The sequence below is a fragment of the Uloborus diversus genome, unplaced genomic scaffold, assembly GCF_026930045.1.
Source record: "Uloborus diversus isolate 005 unplaced genomic scaffold, Udiv.v.3.1 scaffold_11, whole genome shotgun sequence".
Taxonomy (NCBI): domain Eukaryota; kingdom Metazoa; phylum Arthropoda; class Arachnida; order Araneae; family Uloboridae; genus Uloborus; species Uloborus diversus.
In genome coordinates, this window is record NW_026557765.1 from 5,170,553 (window position 1) to 5,185,155 (window position 14,603).

Below are 14,603 nucleotides of genomic sequence, written 5' to 3' on the forward strand. Positions count from 1 at the left end.
AAATTTACAAATAATGGATGATGAATTTCTCGCCAATTGGCTATATTTATTTGCTCGCTCATGTTACGGTTTCACTTTATGATAATTTCGTAATCTACTCTTCCACGTTATGATAATTTGCTGGGTAAAATGTTCTGAAAATTGGAATGGAAAAAGAACAAAATCGAATTTTTGAAAAATCGCTTCGAAGTGCACACCCCATGCTACAAACTAACTTTGTGCCAAATTTTATGAAAATTAGCCGAACGGTCTAGGCGCTATGCGCGTCACAGAGATGCAGACATCCAGACAGACAGACAGATCCAGATATCCAGACGGACTTTCAGCTTTATTATTAGTAAAGAAGTTATACAAATTTTTATTAAAGTGTATAAACACGTGTCTAAGTGCTAAACAATCACATTATTTTAACTCTCATGCAAAAATATACCAGATAAAAAATGATGTTTGGTTATAGGGTCATAGGGATTTTGTGAACTCATATATATGTTTAAATACATTGACAACTTCGGCATTTAAGAAATAAGAAAATTAAAAATGTGTTTTGATTTTTGAAGTTGCAAAAACGTTGTAATTTTTGTTCAATAGTTTACTTTCAAGCCAATCCTCTCCGACAGTTAATAACAGATTTTCCCTCTATCCCTGTAATACAATAGTTATGAAAGTGAACAAAGAAAGAAATCTGCTAGATCCTGCAGAAAAAATGCTTTTCTAAACCTTTTTTGTGCATGTAATGCATGAATCTAAAATTCTGACTTACAACTATTGGATTTTTTCTCGCTCTGGCTTAAAAAATATCCAGCTGACACAAAATGTATCTGTCACGAATTTTTCTGTTTTTCTTTAGAATGTGACAAAGGAAAAGACATTAAATATTCTGAAAGTTTCATGCGTTTCTGCTTCTCATTGATTTTTTTATTTCTCTAATTTGAAGAATTGGTGAAATGATGTCTTGTAAAATCGAGCAGCATTATGTAAAGCAAAAACTAATTTTATTGTGCTTTTCTGAAGGTTATTTAATTTATTGAACTAAAAATTGAAAAAAAAAGAAAGAAAAGAATTAATTTGAATTTTGTCATCTTAAATTCAAATTATGTTTTTCGCAATCACGAGTGTATGTGTATGTAGGCGTGTGTGTTTGTGTGTGGGAGACTATGTGTATTTGTGTGTAGGGGTATGTGAATGTGTGTGTAGGCATGTGTGTTTGTGTCTGTGTGCAGGTATGAGTGTGTGAGTAGTTGTGTGTATGAGTGTTTGTGTGCGTGGGGGCGGGGTATGTATATGTAGGCACATGGTGTTTGTGCCTGTGTGAATGCATGAATGTGTGGGTATTTGTGTGTGTATGTGGTGATGTGTGTATGTGTAGGTGTCTGTATGCATGCGTGTGTTTATGTGTGTATGTGTGTGTGCGTGTGTGTGTGTAGGTGTATGTGTGTAAGCGTTTGTAGGTGTGTGTGTGTGCGTATGTGTGTGTAGTTGTGTATTTATGCGCGAGTGTGTAGGATATGGATGCAACCTGGAGATGGCTTTCGCTACAGGAGCAGCATCGTGAGGAGCCAGTCGACGGTGATGCTGCAGAGGGTGCTGGTGGGAAATAAAATGATAGGACATCAAATCAACCAAATGAAAGCAATAAGCAATCGTGATTGCTCAAAAAAGAAATAAAAAAAAGAAAAAAACCTCAACCGGCAGCCTTATCTCTTATTAAAATGCAGCTCGAGGCGCTAAACACAAATAAATTCTAAACATTCCTCATTTTTTCTAGATAACGTGGGAAAACAGAAAGAAAAAAATATCACTGGTACTAAATTTTGGTAGTCACAAAAGCAGAATCAAAAGCGAATTACTATATTAATGTATTACTATATACATTTTATTATACAATAAAATGTATTAAGATCTTGTTTTTATGTACTAAAATAGATTTTAATTTAAGTGTTAACAAATAAAAAAAGGCAACAAATAAACATCCTCATATATATGATAGCCAATGATCGAATAACGCGAGGTGTTTTAACAATAAAACTCGCGCCACGGCATGGTAGTTTGATAAAGTGTTTTGGTAATGTTTAACATGCAGGGAAAAGCTTTATTGTGACAAGGCTAAACTCGATCCGGTCACTTAACTGTTTTACTGGTTAGACTGTGTCATTTCAGGGGAATGAAGAAACGAAAAAAAAAAAGGTTGAAAAGAACGCTATCCACTGGAGTTTAAGGTTAATCCACTGGACTTAGGATAAAAATTTCAACTATCAAAATATCATCAAACAGGCAATTGTTTCGTTAAAATGTAGAAGAAGAGAAGCAATTTTTACTCATCATACCTTGACGGCCGACTTTCTAGTCTTAAATAATTGAGCCTTCTCCGTCGAACTTTGTAACAATAAAATCGTTACAAATGATGTGAATAAAGACTTTCTATTATATTTAAAATTTAGAACAAAACTATAATTTCAGTTCTATAACTTGGCCTTGCAAACAAAATCCATAGTACGCAGAAAAATTCGCTTTTTCGAATGGTTCTAACATTTTTAATGTGCGAGTAATATTTTACTACCAAAATGTCCACAAATTGCTAATTAATTAGACATCTAATTAATATATCTGCTTAACAAAGTTCTACAAAGTTGAAATCTAACTATGAACAACCTAGATCTTTTCAACTTTCAAACGAAAAAACAATAATCAATGTCAGTTTATCCACTTAGGAGCTAACGATGCCACAGACACACACACACACACACACCATGTCAAATTTGTAACCCCTTCCACGTCTAGTGTTTAAAAGACTCTTAATGCTTATTTTCTTGTATTTGTTTTAGCTTAATGTGTCACTTACCTTAATATATCTTTAATATAAAATGAGCACTTATTAGAGGACGTACCGAGTACTCGGTAACTACTCGGTACTCGGCCTACTCGGCCAAATTCTGATCAGATACTCGGCCAATACCGAGTAGTTGCAAAAAATTGAATATTGTCCAAGACAGATACTAAAATTTATAAAAAAAAAAGAGCAAGCATTATATTCTGCAATCATTCACAATTAAAATTTATAAGTCAAATTTTGAGAATAATGAAGTTTGTAATGCATGAATGGAATAAATCTTTATTTTAATGTCCCCAAAGTAAATAAAACTTAGTTATTAAAAATTATGCAAAAAAGGTAAGTATAGAAAATATGAAAATTTTTATATTAAAAATGGATTTTTGCTACAAACAAAAATTAGTTATAAAAAATATAAAAATACCTTTGCTTAAAAAATAAAAGGAAATAAAACAACGTTAAAAGCACAGCGCAGGAACACTGCAGACACGTGTTTTGGCGTTACAAGGAATTTCTTTTTTCAATGCACAAAAAGGGAGCTCGTGGATTTAAAGGCATCCAAAAAATCGGATTTTTTTTCCGAATTTTACATTCTTTAGCTCACATGTTACGCACTGAAAAAGACGTTCCTTGTAACGGGGGGGGGGGGGCAGAAACACATGTCTGCAGTGCTCCTGCACATTTGTTTTATCTGCTTTTAAAAATTATTTATGTTTGGCGGACTAAAACTATAATTGATTGGTATACAGTGAAACCCCTCCTAACGGACACCCCTCTTATGCGGACAATTTGTAATTCCCCAGTTCCAATGCAAATAACATTATTAAACCCCTGTCCTGCGGACACCTCTTTATTGCGGACAAAAAAACTTGTCCTGTTAGTGTCCGCATTAGAGGGATTTTACTGTAATTTGTTTTAATTCCAACTTGATAAGTCATACCTTTTATTTATTTATTTTTAATTTTAAAAATAATTTTTTTGTAAAATTTTTTGACACAAACAAAATTGTTTATGTAATGTGTAATTAAATTTCTCAGCAGGAATTTAGTTTTAAAAACTATTATATGTACAAGGAGGTCTATACTACTATTCAAATAAGTTCAAAATTCATCACATATGTGTCGGTGGTCCTTCTTAAAACTTAATTGGTACTTGGTAACTCGGCAGAGTAGTGAAAGGCCGAGTACTCGGTAACTCGGTACTCGGCCGAGTAGCTAAAGGCCGAGTACTCGGTACTCGGCTACTCGGCCAAAGCGCTACTCGGTACGTCTCTAGCACTTATGTACTTGTAATATCTTTAATAAACAGGATAGATCGTTTTAACCTGCAAGACCTCTATTTTTGCAACCGTTAGTTCAAGATGCATACTTCCAATTGCAAGAAATGTTCAAAATCAGATGAAGGGATAAGATATTGAAAGTTTGAAGCAAAAGTAAAAATGAGTCAAAAAATTCAAAATTTAACTTTTGATACGGGCCCTAGGTCTCCTAACTTATAAGCAGGGAAATAATCTCCATTGAAACATAATCCTAACACAAAATGTTTGAAATAAGTACGACCAATATTCAAGGACATATGAAACGCAGCGTTTTGCAACTTACACCACTTTACTCTTGCCGTCGATAACACCTTTCGGGGAAAATAAAGCAGTTAACAAGGGTTTTTTAAATTGATTGTGGTTTTGTTGTGTGTTTTTGCTTATCATGGCATAATATTTGAATTTATTTTTGAATAGCAGTGAAAAATATAAATACTTTGTTTGTTTTTTTTTTTACTTCGTCAACATGTCATTCTTCTGAAAGGGCGATAAGTTCCAATCTCATCTTCTATGTGGTCCCTTAAAACTTGGAACTCGAATATCTCCTCGAGTTTTAGGTGCACAAATTTCAAATTATTTGTGTTAGTAATATCTTTCAATGGATATTATTTCCCTAAATATAAGTTGGGGGACTTAGGACCCGTATAAAAAGTTAAATTTCGTGTTTTTTGACTCATTTTTATTTTTGCTTCAAACTTTCAATATCTCAACCATGCATCTGCGTTTAAACATTTTTGCAATTGAAAATCTGCGTCTAGGACTAACGGTTGCGAAAATAGAGGTCTTTGCAGGTCAAAACGGAACACCCTGTATAATGATATAGTTTTCTAAATACATTTTACCTATTAAACAATTTATAAAGCGGAAAGGGGAGCGCATATGAAAAGTTTATTTTTTCGTTTAAAAATATATCATCAATTTCTCAGCACAAAATTGTTCCCATGATTGAATAATCTCTCTTTTCTGTCATCTAATTTTTGAGATTTTTCAATTTTCCCCCCTTATTTTATGGTATTTTTAAGCAGTCTTCAATTGTTCACATGGGCCTATATAGGAGGGCACATGTGATGCTGTCTTCAAAAGTGTGCCATCATTTTCTTTACAATTAACTTCCAAAAAATAAATAAATAAATAAATAAATAAAAATTAATTTGAATTTTGGCATCTGGAATTCAAATTATGTTTTTCGCAATCACGAGTGTGTGTATGTAGGCGTTTGTGTTTGTGTCTGTGCTCAGGCATGAGTATGTGGGTTATATGTGTGTATGTATTTGTGAGTGTGTACGTGTGTGTGTGTAGGTGTATGTATGTATGCATGTGTGTATGTGTGTGTATATGTTTGTGTGTGTATGTATGTGTATTTGTGTGTAGGTGTATGTGTGTGTAGGTGTATGCGTGTATATGTGTGTGTGTGTAGTTGTGTATGTATGCGCGTGTGTGTAGGACATGGATGCAACCTGGAAACGGTTTTCGCTAGAGGAGCAGCATCGTAAGAAGCCGGTCGACGGTGATGGTGCGGAGTGTCGGGGGGGAAATAAAATGATAGGAATTCAAAACAGTCAAATAAAAGCAATAAGCAATCGTGATTGCTCAAAAAAAAAAAAAAAAGAGAATTGTGACAGTGAGAAACAAAGGGATGTAAGTAGACATTTTCAAGTTTTGAGTAAAACGCGTTTAAAGATAACTACCTAGGTAGGCTTTCATTGAAAAGTTTTTCTAAACCATTCTGTATACAAAACCTACCAGAGCTATGAGTACTATATCTTGCCCCAAGGCGGAGGAGAGGTTGACTTACCATTTGTACAGGTTATCCCCAAATTTTTAATTTTGCCATTAAAATTCCTTTGCTTGTCACAGCCTAAATTCTTAGTTTAATTTTGAAATGTAAACATTGTCCTAAATTCACATGAATGTTCATATAATGGTTTGCAACAATTAAGTTTGGCTTACTAGTTGTTTGAAGTATATTTTCTCGAGAAAAATACAGTCATTATATATACAGCGCCTGCTAAAAAAAAAAAGAAGGTGTCATCAGCATGGTTTGTTGCTTTAAAAGTTCGCACAAGAAGTAGGACTGGTACTGGCATAATTTTTTCCTTCAATCTTAGTAAAATATACCATGTTCACATGAGCCCTCCTTTCCCCTATTTTTAAAGAGAAAAAAATTAATGTGGGCATGTACGCGGGTTAAAACTAATACATCTTAAGTGCAAACTTCTCTTAAGTATTTTTTAAATTTTTTATCAATGTTCCGCAAAAGCGAAAAAATGCCCTACTACCCTATGCGACTCTAAAAATGTCAGTAAACGAGTTGATGTGTGCATCACATGACTTCCTTTTACTCCAATTTAATGTCATTTCAACATTATTGGCAATTTTATTGTGGTTCAATTGTTTACTCTCCAAATATCACCAATAGTGGCCAAATTGAAACCAAATTTAAAATTAAAAAAAAAAATCCCCAAATTTGTCGCAAAGTTGGCGACAAAACTTGGCGAACAGAAGACTGGCGATATATCGCCAAGTGTCCGACAAATTATAACACTACTTGAGTTTACATCGAAATTAACAATGATTTCCCCTCAAAAAGGGGCAAAAGACCTCCTTAGGAACATCCGAATGCAACCAAAAGGGAAGGTGCACAACTAGGCCCCACTAGGGTCTTCGTACCAAATTTCAATTTTCGAAGACATACCGTTTTTGAGTTATGCGAGATACATACACACATACACACATACGCACATACATACAGACGTCACGAGAAAATTCGTTGTAATTAACTCGGGAGTCGTCAAAATGGTTGTTTCAGGTGTCTGTAGGTTCCTAGGCATATATCAACGTGTGGTCGAATCGAAAAAAAAAACTCAACTTTCATTCGGGGGTGAGAAAAATGGAAATTAAGGCCGATTTTTGAGTGAAAATTTTTTCGCGAATACAATACTTCCTTTTTTGTAAAAGGAAGTAAAAAATCTTACTCTGGAAGTCATTGATGTTACTTTTTTCTCTTTCACAATAAATTACCTCCCGAATATAAAATCTTAAGGTGGTACTGGCCCTTTGAATTCTAGAGAAAATACTACAGTCACTTGCATGGTAAAGAAATGAACATGAATCTCCTTGAATACAGCTAAATGACCTATGGCTGGAACTAATAATTATAGACAATCTTTACACATCTGTGGGAGTATTAACTGCAGTAGTTGTTGGCAAAAAGCTAACGAGGAATGGATCTCTTTTCTGCTTTAAATGCATGCAAAACTTAATTTGATTTTGAGAGTCGAGTAAAATACGGGCATTCAACAAATATTAGAGTTTATCGTTACATACATAAAACTCGTAAGCATTTGTGAATCACAAAGTGCATCCTTGAATAGAAAAATTGAAACAAAAACAAATACTTATAAACTTGAAGACGTTCATGTCAGCACTAATTGAATATCTTAAGTCCATTTGCACAAAATTCCAATTCTTTTCATTAGTAATATTTTCTTTAAGACCCCCGGGGCCCAGGAAATATCCTTCAATTACTTGCATAGTAACTATCCTTCAATGAAGCAACATGGTTGACTGGAGACACATTTCTCGGTCCACGCGGAACACAACCGCGAACAGCCATCTCCTATTCCTATTCAGAGTCACAACTGACTACAACTGTATTTATGTCGAGGACTGCATACTAAGAGCCTTGCCTCCATTATTTTATATACCGATAGATGGCAGCACCATCACCGGATCGAACAGTTAATGTGAATTTAGAACTAGTCCAGGAGCTAATAGCTGCCTAGTGCTAGCACCCCCAGAGGTATCGTTTCACTTGGAGGACATGGAGACCACGAGCATATTTAACGTCGCCCAGTCCCCTTTAATGACGACGGTGGGTCTTCGACCATCGAGGTTCGAACTCAGTACCCTCCGGCCCCGAATCCGACACTCTACCGATCGGGCTACCACGGCCCCTAACAGCCATCTCAAACGAGCAAAACAGTAAAAACCTCCTCCCGAGCCTCCTTCATTTCAGTTTATATCAGATTACGAGTTGCGTCACACAAAATATTGCATACTAAATATAAAGTATTGCATTAGTGAATGAAATAAAGGCATGCGGCTAGAAAAAATGTATGTAGTTAAATTCTGTTTTTCGAATTACCCAGCCGCAATCAGACCACCGGGGATAAATTTAAAATTGAAATAAACTGGATTTTTTTTTTCTCGTGCGCTGGAGGGGCAAGAACCAAATATTCGCTAACAGTAGTAAATCTCTACATAGTATAAAATGAAGTCCCCAAAAAGCGTCTGTGTGTTTGAACTCGCAAAACTCGAGAACTACCCGGCCGATTGCGCTGAAATTATCACAGTTTGTTCCTTTAAGTCCTGAGAAGGTTTGCAGACCAGTTCGAATAAAATTCGATAAATAGTTCTTTTATTATTCCAATTTACGTCCAATTTTCACATTAATTCTCAAATATGGGGGTGAAAAATTAGTTGCACATATTAATATTACATATCGTTAGAAAGGGTAGAATTTTCCGCGTTCTACGCAATTTGTTTCAATGCTCTAACTTTATTACGGCGGGAGTTATTTGCGTTTTTAGCTCGAATTTTTTTAGGCTTAGCTGAAATTTAGGCACTACTTTCTTCATTAAATAAATCAATAAAAAGTGAAGGAATTGTCCCACAACTTTCTTTTTGACGCCATTGGAAAAAGGGACCTTTTTTACTCCAGATCTAACTCGACCTATGGTCGAAAAAATAAGCTTTTATCTCAAAAGGAAAAAAAGTTACAAGTCTTTTTAAATCAAGTTTAAGAAATCGCGATTCCATTCAAATTGTGAACCATTTTCTTTCGCATTTGAATTCCTTAAACTTTTTTTATTTTGTGTTTCCATGGTTACGTATTTTAAATCCATTTTTCTGGATTTAATTTCTTAAAAGTATTTTAATATCTGTCGTTATTGTTTGGAAGGGAAATCATGATGTTTTTTTTATTTATTTTTTATGCCTGATTGTTGAATATATGTCACTTGACACAATTTTTATTTTCAAGTTGGACCGGGCAAAGCCGGGCAACCAGCTAGTGCTTTATATGCTCAAAATTACGGAGAGCATACGATTGATTACTTAATCTAAAAACCAACATAATGATCAAATTTTTATGCACCACTATCTTCAGTTACAACTGATCAAAAAACCCATTACCATAACAGTTTATTGTTGTTCTTTTCTTTTAAATATCGAAAAAATATTCAACCCCCACCGGAGACAACTGAATCAAAATGAAATATTTTATCCGAGAAGGATAAAGCAGGAGGAAAGAGATTTATGCGGAGGAATAAAAAGACATTTTTTCAAACTCTCTTCGTTGAAAAGAACTTAACTGTTTCTAAACGACGACATCATTTCAAACGCATTTGTTTTTCCATCAAGCGTCACGCATTCGAAATTCCCGAGGCATTCCACGCCTCGTTCCAAAGTTCCATAAATCAGCGTTTCGTCGGCAAACCCGAGCACATATAATGTTCTTTTTCATCGTGCGCCCTTCTATGCCCCATTAAAGATGTTTTGTTTGAAAAAGTTTCCTTTTTTTTAGTCTCTGATGAAAACGTTACTATATAAAGACCTCGTCCCTAATGTATTGTGTGTGTATGTGGTCCCTTCGCTATTTTGTATCTAATCTTATAAAAGGCATACGAGGCGGAAAGTGTATAAACATTGAGTTGATTAAAATATTGGGAAAACTGCATATTAATTTTTGGTATGTTGAATAAGTTCTCGTAATTTTTTATAAAAATTAATGCTTTATTTAGAAAAAAATGTTAAAAACGTGTTGCTGAGAGTATTGTTTATCGTTAGCTACTACTTTTCCCCAACTTTGTGGCAGCAGATGAATTATGCGTCAGTAAAACGACACGTCTTTCGGAGCTATTCAAAAGTCGATCCAATTTTAGGCATCTTCATAGGAATGGAAGTGTTGCTGAACCAGACCATGTATCATCGGAACGAAGCAGTAGTACTCGGAAGCAAGACCGACGAGGGGCCATGTCAGACTATTAGGGCCTGTTCCATGTACACTTTCGTTACGGAAAAAACCTGCTTTTCACCGCATTCCGGTTTTAGCGGGTTTTATGTGGAATTTTTCTACTCCTGCTAGCTTCTGGAGTGAAAGCGGTGTTTTTACCCGGAATGCATTACGCGAAACAAGTTCGTCTACTAGCCGTTAAGGATGCTGGGCAAAAACCGCTTTCTCTGGTACAATGGGAGAACCTCTTTTTACATGGAAACGGGGAATTTCTCAGTCGGTTTTTTTGCGGAGCCAGAGCGGGGATTTACCGGGTCGAAAAGTAAGTTGTGAACGCGGCTATTCAGAAACTAGGAACTCGATCTCTGGAAGAGCCCCGCTCAGAATCGAAGTAGTATAAATTTCATAAATTTTACAGTGAGAGGAGAGGGGAGGGGGCGGAGACCAAACTGACAAGGTGCCTGCTTTGGCTTTCGGCGGCCCTATTAGGAAGGGGTATACGGTGGGTGAGGTATGACTTCCTGTATCAGTGCTTCTTAGTAGGTTTTTACTGGCATTGCAACAGGTGGCCGAGCGTTGTCATTTTGCGAACCGATCTCGTCCTGTCTCTGTTCGTATAGCAGGTGTTTTTCCTTCAAAGCCCGGCTTAATGACTATAATTGAAATCTGTGTGGTTTCGTAGTATGATTTTAATGGGTTTGAACAGCTCATAATAACTAACATCCAGTTGATCCCACCGAATGCAGAGCAGCTTGGAACCATGGACATTCGGTTTTGCTGAGGATATTAATGCATAGCCAACTGTAGACATCCAGTAGCATTCTGCGTTAGCTGAACTGTGGTCAAGACTACATCTATGTTCTTAGCACTTGTTTTTATAAGAACGCCACTGCTCGTTTTTCTCGTATCTGATCGTCTTCCATCACCATGGCAAGAGTAAGAAGCAGCTTCAGTTCGGATAGGAACCACTAGAGCGGTTCTTCAAGAGCATCATCCTAGTGGAATGACCTTTACCTCTTGAGTAGCTCCACCAAGGGATAGTTCCCGACGTACATCCGTCATTCCTCTCAATCAGGATGTTACCCCAGGCACTGGGTAGCTCAGGTACCTCGAAGGCACCACATCCTGTACTCACGCAGTACATAAATGAGAGAGCCTCTGAGGGACATGAAGTTGTTGGAAAAATAATCCATGGCGGTACTTCGTGTGATGGTACGTTGGTTGGGTAACATTCAATGCACTTTTTGAGATGTGAAAGTAAGGCAATTTTGGAAAAGCCAATTTACTCATTTGAGATAATTTAGAAGCATTTTACCTAAAGAAAACAGTTGTTAAATAATTTCATTGCGTAACATTAAAAAATTTAAGTTACCTTGCAGTTATTCACTGTTTACATTGAAAAACTACACTGCAGTTATAAATCATTTTTTTTCCTTTTTAATGTTAGTTCGTTTAAAAACAATCATCAATAATTCTTTTTAGAATTAGGTTTTTAAGTAAACAAGCAGAAATATTAATGGCTTTGAAGATTTGAATCACAAGCATTTTTTAAACTTTGTTTAAATGAGTTAATTGTGCTGATGCATAACTAACTCACTTTAAAGGAAACAGCAATTTATTTTTTTATTGATTTCAGATATGCACAAAAGGCACACACAAAAAATTCAAAAGCAAATAAAAATGTGATTAATAGCTTTTTTTCTGTGTTTAGAGAATGCACTCTTTCGTTACGGTTATCAACACCATAAGCGTGGAAAAACAACGAAAGAAAAAACCCCCCTCATCTCCCCAAATGCGAAAAAAATTAGAAATTAATAAACGATCTCTTTTTCTTTCTGTCTCTTTCAGAAAGAAAACAAAAGGTGAAATTAATGAGCCTCATTTTTTACTTAAGGCTGCAGTTATTTCTGGATCCAGGGTATATTGTAATACTTCAATGTTACGAAGTAAAGAAAATTTACTTTCGCTTGGATAATTATTTTTTTAACCTTCTCCTTTGTGGAACAAAGTGGATGAGTGAAAAAAGGAAACTGCGTATTGATTAAAACTACTTTGTTTCTTTCGCAGTAGTCATGATTTTCAAATGTTGAAGCAAATTTATGTTTTTACCTCCTTTTACAAAAAAGGAAGTATTGTATTCACGAAAAATTTTCGCGCAAAAATCAGCCTTAATTTCCATTTTCCTTACCTCCGAATGAATGTTGAGTTTCTTTTTCGACCCAACCACACGTGGATATATGTCTAGGAACCTACAGACACCAGAAATATCCATTTTGACAGCCCCCGAGTTAATTACAGCGAGTTTTCTCGCGAAGTCCGCATGTACGTATGTATGTACGTATGTATCTCGCATAACTCAAAAACGGTATGAACTAGAAAGTTGAAGTTTGGTACGTAGACTCCTATTGGGGCTTAGTTGCGCACCTTCTCTTTTTGTTGCATTCAGATGTTCCTAAGGGGGTCTTTTACCCCTTTTTGTTCGGAAACCATTGTTAATTTTGATGTAAACTCAAGTGGTGTTATAATCTGACGGACACTTGGTGATACATCGCCAGTCTTTTGGTCGCCAAGTTTTGTCACCAACTTGGTGAGAAACTTGGCGATTTTTTTTTAAAATTTGGTTTTAATTTGACAACTGTTGTTGATGTTTAGAGAGTAAAAAAATTAACTACATTAAAATTGCCAATGATGAGGAAATGACATTAAATTGGAGTAAAAGAAAGTCATGCACAAATCAGCTCGTTTTGGCAATAAGGAGCAACGTTTCATTAGAAAGTTATTATAACTTTATCTGTCTTTAGCTGTTTTTCTAAACCGCACAATTGTTTTTTTAAAAAATTAAGAAATATTTAGATGAAATATTTACTAATATATTTTTCTCAGCATGTTTCTTTTAATTAAAATTTTCATGTACATGTTTCCCTCGTATAATACGGTTAACTTGTGCCATACTATATCTAAAGCATGTTATATGATGTTTTTTAAATTGATTTAAATCATTGTTTCATTTACTTTTATACATGGTGTTACGTTTTAACCTGCAAGGCAGACCTTTATTTTCGCAACCGTTAGTCCCAGATATATACTTCCAATTGCAAAAATGTTCAAAATCAGATGCAGAGTTAAGATATTGAAAGTTTGAAACGAAAATAAAAATGAGACAAAAATTACAAAATGTAACTTTTTATAAGAGCCCCAGGACTCCCAACTTATATTTAGGGAAATAATCTCCATTGAAAAATAATTCCAACACAAAAAGTTTGAAATTAGTACGTCCATATTCACCGAGATATGAGGAGCAGTGTTTTGTGACTTACACCACTTTTCACTCGCCGTCAATAACACCTTTTTGGGGAAAATATAGCAGTTAACAAGTGCTTAAAATGGAATGTGTGCAAAAGGAGTGGACTTTAAAATTTTTCGAGGTTTTGTAGTTTGTTTTTACGTATCACGGCATATTATTTGCATTTATTTTTAAATAGCAATGAAAAATATAAAGATCTTGTTCTTCTTACTTTGAAGGCCTGTCATTTTTCTGAAAGGGCGAAAAGTTCCAATCTCATCTTCTGTATGGTACCTTAAAATTGAAATTTAAAAGGAACCATACAGAAGATGGTCCCCTAAAATATCAATTTTAATGGACCATCTTCTGTATGGTAGAAGTAATAAGAAGATACCCCCCCCCCCAATGTTAATGGTCCCTTGAGTTTTGGTCGCACATATATCAAGTTTTTTGTATCAGTTTTTGCTTTCAATGGAGATAATTTCTTAAAATATTAGTCAGGGGACCTGGGACCCGTGTAAAAATAAATTATTTTATTTTTTGACTGATTATCCTTTTTGCTTCAAACATCCAAAATCTTAACTTTGCATCTGTTTTTTGAACATTTTTGCAATTGAGAGTATACATCTTGGACTATCGGTTCTGAAAATAAAGGTCTTGCATGTTAAAACGGAACACCCTGTATATAGATATTGTCCCAGAATACCGCGTACAAACTTGAAGATGGGTTAGAGAATACGGTGGCAAGCAAGAATTATGGTGGAACATACGACCGGAAGCGCAGTGCTGACGAACTACATGCACAGGAAGCCAGAAAGACGGATGCGAAAAAGGTTACAAATTTATTGCACAAAGGTGATTTCACACATTACTTTATATTTAAAGGACGGTTTAATGCCGTTGTTAAAATTTGCGTCCAGTAGCTATAATACACTCGCCGCAACGTCAACCCAGCAATTGATGAAAGCTTGTGAAAATAGCTCGACATTGTGACGGCAGCTGCGATGTCATTGAGACGCATGTAATATACGAGGGGGGACCCAAAATCAACCGGATTTTTGTTCTAAAACATTTATATATTAGTTTATTCACAGAATTTCTTTAGTCTCCTTCAAAGTGTTCACCCTTAGATGCAATACACTTGTTAATTATTTTTTTC

The 14,603-nt window shown here is 35.3% G+C and overlaps 1 protein-coding gene across 1 annotated transcript in view; it reads left to right on the plus strand.

Moving 5' to 3' along the window:
• Positions 1–14,603, plus strand: part of LOC129232169 (metalloprotease TIKI1-like) — a 512,829-nt gene that overhangs the window by 147,607 nt on the left and 350,619 nt on the right. The window lies entirely within an intron of this gene.